Here is a 7,587-nt window from a genome sequence, read left to right as displayed (position 1 = left end):
TGGAGGGAGCAGTGTGGTCAGTGGGTGATGTGGGGAGCAGTGTGGTCATGGGTGAGGGGGGAGCAGTGTGGTCAGTGAGTGAGGGGGGGAGCAGTGTGGTCAGTGAGTGACTGGAGGGAGCAGTGTGTTCAATGAGTGATTGGAGGAGCAGTGTGGTCAGTTGGTGAGGGGGGGAGCAGTGCGGTCAGTGGGTAAAGGAGGGAGCAGTGTGGTCAGTGATTGGGTGGGGTGCAGTGTGGTCAGTGAGTGACTGGGGGGGAGCAGTGTGGTCAGTGGGTGAGGGGGAGAGCAGTATGGTCAGTGATTGGGGGGGAGGAGTGTGGTCAGTGTGTGACTGGGGGAGCAATGTGGTCAGTGGGTGAGGGGGGAGCAGTGTGGTCAGTGAGTGACTCGGGGGAGCAGTGTGGTCAGTGATTGATGGTGGGGGAGCAGTGTGGTCAGTGAGTGATGGGGGGAACTGCGTGGTCAGTGAGTAACTAGGGGGAGCAGTGTGGTCAGTGTGTGACTGGGGGGAACAGTGTGGTTAGTGAGTGACGGGGGGAGCAGTGTGGTCAGTGGGTGAGGGGGGAGCAGTGTGATCAGTGAGTGACCGGAGGGGAACATTGTAGTCACTGAGTGACCGGTGTGAGCAGTGTGGTCAGTGAGTGACCAGGGGGAGCATTGTAGTCAGTGAGTGATCCAGGGTGGAGCAGTGTGGTCAGTGAGTGATGGGGGAGCGGTGTGGTCTGTGAGTGACGGGGGGAGCAGTGTGGTCAGTGAGTGATTGGGGGAGTAGTGTGGTCAATGAGTGACTTTGGGGAGCAGTGTGGTCATGGGTGAGGGGGAGAGCAGTGTGGTCAGTGAGTGGGGGGGAGCAGTGTGGTCAGTGAGTGGGGGGGAGCAGTGTGGTTAGTGAGTGCTCTGGGAAGCAGTGTGGTCAGTGAGTGACTGGGGGAGTAGTGTAGTCAGTGAGTGGGGGGGGGCAGTGTGGTCAGTGAGTGATGGAGAGGAGCAGTGTGGTCAGTGAATGATGGGGGAACTGCGTGGTCAGTGAGTGACTGGGGGGAGCAGTGTGGTTAGTGAGTGACTGGAGGGAGCAGTGTGGTCAGTGGGTGATGTGGGGAGCAGTGTGGTCATGGGTGAGGGGGGAGCAGTGTGGTCAGTGAGTGAGGGGGGGAGCAGTGTGGTCAGTGAGTGACTGGAGGGAGCAGTGTGTTCAATGAGTGATTGGAGGAGCAGTGTGGTCAGTTGGTGAGGGGGGGAGCAGTGCGGTCAGTGGGTAAAGGAGGGAGCAGTGTGGTCAGTGATTGGGTGGGGTGCAGTGTGGTCAGTGAGTGACTGGGGGGAGCAGTGTGGTCAGTGAATGATGGGAGGAGCAGTGTGGTCATGGGTGAGGGGGGAGCCGTGTGGTCACTGAGTGAGAGGTGGAGCAATGTGGTCAGTGGGTGAGGGGGGAGCAGTGTGATCAGTGAGTGACCGGAGGGGAACATTGTAGTCAGTGAATGACCAGTGGGAGCAGTGTGGTCAGTGAGTGATGGAGAGGAGCAGTGTGGTCAGTGAATGATGGGGGAACTGCGTGGTCAGTGAGTGACTGGGGGGAGCAGTGTGGTTAGTGAGTGACTGGAGGGAGCAGTGTGGTCAGTGGGTGATGTGGGGAGCAGTGTGGTCATGGGTGAGGGGGGAGCAGTGTGGTCAGTGAGTGAGGGGGGGAGCAGTGTGGTCAGTGAGTGACTGGAGGGAGCAGTGTGTTCAATGAGTGATTGGAGGAGCAGTGTGGTCAGTTGGTGAGGGGGGGAGCAGTGCGGTCAGTGGGTAAAGGAGGGAGCAGTGTGGTCAGTGATTGGGTGGGGTGCAGTGTGGTCAGTGAGTGACTGGGGGGGAGCAGTGTGGTCAGTGGGTGAGGGGGAGAGCAGTATGGTCAGTGATTGGGGGGGAGGAGTGTGGTCAGTGTGTGACTGGGGGAGCAATGTGGTCAGTGGGTGAGGGGGGAGCAGTGTGGTCAGTGAGTGACTCGGGGGAGCAGTGTGGTCAGTGATTGATGGTGGGGGAGCAGTGTGGTCAGTGAGTGATGGGGGGAACTGCGTGGTCAGTGAGTAACTAGGGGGAGCAGTGTGGTCAGTGTGTGACTGGGGGGAACAGTGTGGTTAGTGAGTGACGGGGGGAGCAGTGTGGTCAGTGGGTGAGGGGGGAGCAGTGTGATCAGTGAGTGACCGGAGGGGAACATTGTAGTCACTGAGTGACCGGTGTGAGCAGTGTGGTCAGTGAGTGACCAGGGGGAGCATTGTAGTCAGTGAGTGATCCAGGGTGGAGCAGTGTGGTCAGTGAGTGATGGGGGAGCAGTGTGGTCTGTGAGTGACGGGGGGAGCAGTGTGGTCAGTGAGTGATTGGGGGAGTAGTGTGGTCAATGAGTGACTTTGGGGAGCAGTGTGGTCATGGGTGAGGGGGAGAGCAGTGTGGTCAGTGAGTGGGGGGGAGCAGTGTGGTCAGTGAGTGGGGGGGAGCAGTGTGGTTAGTGAGTGCTCTGGGAAGCAGTGTGGTCAGTGAGTGACTGGGGGAGTAGTGTAGTCAGTGAGTGGGGGGGGCAGTGTGGTCAGTGAGTGATGGAGAGGAGCAGTGTGGTCAGTGAATGATGGGGGAACTGCGTGGTCAGTGAGTGACTGGGGGGAGCAGTGTGGTTAGTGAGTGACTGGAGGGAGCAGTGTGGTCAGTGGGTGATGTGGGGAGCAGTGTGGTCATGGGTGAGGGGGGAGCAGTGTGGTCAGTGAGTGAGGGGGGGAGTAGTGTGGTCAGTGAGTGACTGGAGGGAGCAGTGTGTTCAATGAGTGATTGGAGGAGCAGTGTGGTCAGTTGGTGAGGGGGGGAGCAGTGCGGTCAGTGGGTAAAGGAGGGAGCAGTGTGGTCAGTGATTGGGTGGGGTGCAGTGTGGTCAGTGAGTGACTGGGGGGAGCAGTGTGGTCAGTGGGTGAGGGGGAGAGCAGTATGGTCAGTGATTGGGGGGGAGGAGTGTGGTCAGTGTGTGACTGGGGGAGCAATGTGGTCAGTGGGTGAGGCGGGAGCAGTGTGGTCAGTGAGTGACTCGGGGGAGCAGTGTGGTCAGTGATTGATGGTGGGGGAGCAGTGTGGTCAGTGAGTGATGGGGGGAACTGCGTGGTCAGTGAGTAACTAGGGGGAGCAGTGTGGTCAGTGTGTGACTGGGGGGAACAGTGTGGTTAGTGAGTGACGGGGGGAGCAGTGTGGTCAGTGGGTGAGGGGGGAGCAGTGTGATCAGTGAGTGACCGGAGGGGAACATTGTAGTCACTGAGTGACCGGTGTGAGCAGTGTGGTCAGTGAGTGACCAGGGGCAGCATTGTAGTCAGTGAGTGATCCAGGGTGGAGCAGTGTGGTCAGTGAGTGATGGGGGAGCAGTGTGGTCTGTGAGTGACGGGGGGAGCAGTGTGGTCAGTGAGTGATTTGGGGAGTAGTGTGGTCAATGAGTGACTTTGGGGAGCAGTGTGGTCATGGGTGAGGGGGAGAGCAGTGTGGTCAGTGAGTGGGGGGGAGCAGTGTGGTCAGTGAGTGGGGGGGAGCAGTGTGGTTAGTGAGTGCCCGGGGAAACAGTGTGGTCAGTGAGTGACTGGGGGGAGCAGTGTGGTCAATGGGTGAGGGGGGAGCAGTGTGGTCAGTGAGTGACTGGGGGGAACAGTGTGGTCAGTGAGTGATGGGGGGAACTGCATGGTCAGTGAGTGACTGGGGGGAGCAGTGTGGTCAGTGTGTGACTGGGGGGAACAGTGTGGTCAGTGAGTGACGGGGGTAGTAGTGTGGTCAGTGAGTGACCGGTGGAGCAGTGTCGTTAGTGAGTGACAGGGGGAGCGGTGTGGTCAGTGAGTGACCCAGGGAGGAGCAGTGTGGTCAGTGAGTGACCAGGGGGTAGCAGAGTGGTTAGTGAGTGATGGGGGAGCAGTGTGGTCAATGAGACAGGGGGAGCGGTGTGGTCAGTGAGAGACCCAGGGAGGAGCAGTGTGGTCAGTGGGTGACAGGGGGAGCAGTGTGGTCAGTGGGTGAGGGGGGGAGCAGTGTGATCAGTGAGTGACCATGGGAGCAGTGTGGTCAGTGAGTGACCGGGTGGAGCATTGTACTCAGTGAGTGATCGGGGGGAGCTGTGTGGTCCGTGATTGACCGGGGGGAACAGTGTGGTCAGTGAGTGATGGGGGAACTGCGTGGTCAGTGAGTGACTGAGGGGAGCAGTGTGGTCAGTGGGAGACTGGGGGGAGCAGTGCGGTCAGTGGGTGAAGGGGGGAGCAGTGTGGTCAGTGATTGAGGGGGAGCAGTGTGGTCAGTGAGTGGCGGGAGCAGTGTGGCCAGTGAGTGACTGGGGGAGCAGTGTGGTCAGTGAGTGACCAGGTGGAGCAGTGTGGTCAATGAGTGACTGGGGGGAGCAGCGTGGTCAGTGAGTGATGGGGGGAGTAGTGTGGTAAATGAGTGATAGAAGGAGCAGTGTGGTCAGTTGGCGAGGGGGGGAGCAGTGCAGTCAGTGGGTGAAGGAGGGAGCAGTGTGGTCAGTGATTGAGGGGATAGCAGTGTGGTCAGTGAGTGCCTGGGGAAGCAGTGTGGTCAGTAGGTGAGGGGGGATCAGTGTGGTCAGTGAGTGACTAGGGGGAGCAGTGTGGTCAGTGAGTGAGGGGCCGAACACTGTAGTCAGTGAGTGAATGGGGGGAGCAGTGTGGTCAGTGGGTGAGGGTGGAGCAGTGTGGTACATGAGTGACCAGCGGATGGCATTGTAGTCAGTGTGTGACTAGGGAGCAGTGTGGTACGTGAGTTACCATGGGGAGCAGTGTGGCCCGTGATTTACCGCAGGGAGCAGTGAGGTCAATGAGTGACCAGAGGGAGCATTGCAGTCAGTGAGTGATCGGGGGGAGCTGTCTGGTCCGTGAGTGACCGGGGGGAGCAGTGTGGTCAGTGAGGGATGGGGGAGAAGTGTGGTCAGTGAGTGACAGGGGAAGCGGTGTGGTCAGTGAGTGACTGAGGGGAGCAGTGTGGTCAGTGAGTGATGGGGGGAGCAGTGTGGTCAGTGAGGGATGGGGGAGAAGTGTGGTCAGTGAGTGACAGGGGGAGCATTGTACTCAGTGAGTGACTGAGGGGAGCAGTGTGGTCAGTGAGTGATGGGGGGAACAGTGTGGTCAGTGAAGGGGAGCAGTGTGGTCAGTGAGTGATGGGGGGAGCAGTGTGGCCAGTGGGTGAGGGGGTGAGCAGTGTGGTCAGTGAGTGACTGGCGGGAGCATTGTAGTCAGTGAGTGACTGAGGGGAGCATTGTGGTCAGTGAGTGATGGGGGGAACAGTGTGGTCAGTGAAGGGGAGCAGTGTGGTCAGTGAGTGATGGGGGGAACAGTGTGGTCAGTGAGTGACTGAGGGGAGCAGTGTGGTCAGTGAGTGATGGGGGGAACAGTTTGGTCAGTGAAGGGGAGCAGTGTGGTCAGTGAGTGATGGGGGTCACAGTGTGGTCAGTGAGTGACTGGGGGAGCAGTGTGGTCAGTGAGTGATGGGGGGGAGCAGTGTCATCAGTGAGTGATGGGGGAGCAGTGTGGTCAGTGGGTGAGGGGGGGAGCAGTGTGGTCAGTGAGTGACTGGCGGGAGCAGTGTGGTCAGTGAGTGACCGGTGGGAGCATTGTAGTCAGTGAGTGATCGTGGGGAGCTGTGAGGTCCGTGAGTGACCGGGGGGAGCAGTGTGGTCAGTGAGTGACCAGGGGTGAACAGTGTGGTCAGTGAGTGACCCGGGAATGATTTGGTCAGTGAGTGACCAGGTGGAGCAGTGTGGTTAGTGAGTGACCTGGAGGGAGCAGTGTGGTCAGTGACTGACTGGGAGGAGCAGTTTGGTCAGTGAGTGACCTGGAGGGAGCAGTGTGGTCAGTGACTGACTGGGAGGAGCAGTTTGGTCAGTGAGTGACTGGGGGAACAGTGTGGTCAGTGGGTGAGGAGGTAGCAGTGTGGTCAGTGAATGAGGGGTGGGGAGCAGTGTGGTCAGTGATTGAAGGGGGTGCAGTGTGGTACGTGAGTGACCAGAGGGAGCATTGTAGTCAGTGTGTGACTAGGGAGCAGTGTGGTCCGTGAGTTACAATGGGGAGCAGTGTGGTCCGTAATTTACCGCAGGGAGCATTGAGGTCAGTGAGTGACCAGAGGGGAACATTGTAGTCAGTGAGTAACCGGTGGGAGATGTGTGGTCACAGAGTGACCGGGGGGAGCATTGTACTCAGTGAGCAATCGGGGTGATCTGTGTGATCCATGAGTGACCAGGGGGAACAGTGTGGTCAGTGAGGAATGGGCGAGCAGTGTGGTCAGTGAGTGACAGCAGGAGCAGAGTGGTCAGTGAGTGACTGAGGGGAGCAGTGTGGTCAATGAGTGATGGGGGGGAAAGTGTGGTCAATGAGTGACTGGGGAGAGCAGTGTGGTCAGTGAGTGATGGGGGGAGCAGTGTGGTCAGTGGGTGAGGGGGGGAGCAGTGTGATCAGTGAGTGACTGGGGGGATCAGTGTGGTCATGCGTGAGGGGGGAGCAGTGTGGTCAGTGGGTGATGGGGGAGCAGTGTGGTCATGGGTGAGGGTGTAGCAGTGTGGTCAGTGAGTGAGGAGGGAGCAGTGTGGTCAGTGAGTGATGGGGGGAGCAGTGTGGTCAGTGAGTAAGGGGGGAGCAGTGCGGTCAGTGCATGAGGGGGGAGCAGTGTGGTCAGTGAGTGATGGGAGGAGCAGTGTGGTCATGGGTGAGGGGCGGAGCAGTGTGGTCAGTGAGTGATGGGGGTATCAGTGTGGTTAGTGGCTGAGGGGTGGAGCAGTGTGCTCAGTGAGTGAGGGGGGAGCAGTGCGGTCAGTGCGTGAGGGGGGAGCACTGTGGTCAGTGAGTGAGGGGGGGAGCAGTGTGGTCAGTGAGCGACCTGGGGGGAGCAGCATGATCAGTGGGTGACCGGGGAGGAGCAGTGTGTACAGTGAGTTACTGGGAGGAGCAGTGTGGTCAGTGAGTGACCAGGGGTGAACAGTGTGGTCAGTGAGTGACTGGGGGGAATGATTTGGTCAGTGAGTGACCAGGGAGAGTAATGTGGCCAGTGAGTAACCAGGGGGATCAGTGTGGTCAGTGAGTGACTGGGAGAGCAATGTGGTCAGTGAGTGACCGGTGGGAGCAGTGTGGTCAGTGAGTGACTGGGGGGAGCAGTGTGGTCAGTAAGTGAGGGGGGGAGCAGCGTGGTCAGTGGGTGAGGGGGGGAGCAGTGTGGTCAGTGAGAGACTGGAGGGAGCAGTGTGGTCAGTGGGAGAGGGAGGGAGCAGTGTCGTCAGTGAGTGAGGGGAGGGGAGCAATGCGTTTCGTGAGTGACCGGGGGGAGCATTGTAGTCAGTGAGTGACTAGGGGAGCAGTGTGTTCCGTGATTTACCGTGGGGAGCAGTGTGGTCAGTGAGTGATGGGGGGAACTGCGTGGTCAGTGAGTGACGGGGGTAGTAGTGTGGTCAGTGAGTGACCGGTGGAGCAGTGTCGTTAGTGAGTGACAGGGGGAGCGGTGTGGTCAGTGAGTGACCCAGGGAGGAGCAGTGTGGTCAGTGAGTGACCAGGGGGTTGCAGAGTGGTTAGTGAGTGATGGGGGAGCAGTGTG

This window comes from Chiloscyllium plagiosum, unplaced genomic scaffold, assembly GCF_037043375.1.
Source record: "Chiloscyllium plagiosum isolate Xiang-an unplaced genomic scaffold, Cpla_swu_hap1 HiC_scaffold_6, whole genome shotgun sequence".
NCBI lineage: Eukaryota > Metazoa > Chordata > Chondrichthyes > Orectolobiformes > Hemiscylliidae > Chiloscyllium > Chiloscyllium plagiosum.
Note: the sequence above shows the minus strand (reverse complement) of the source record.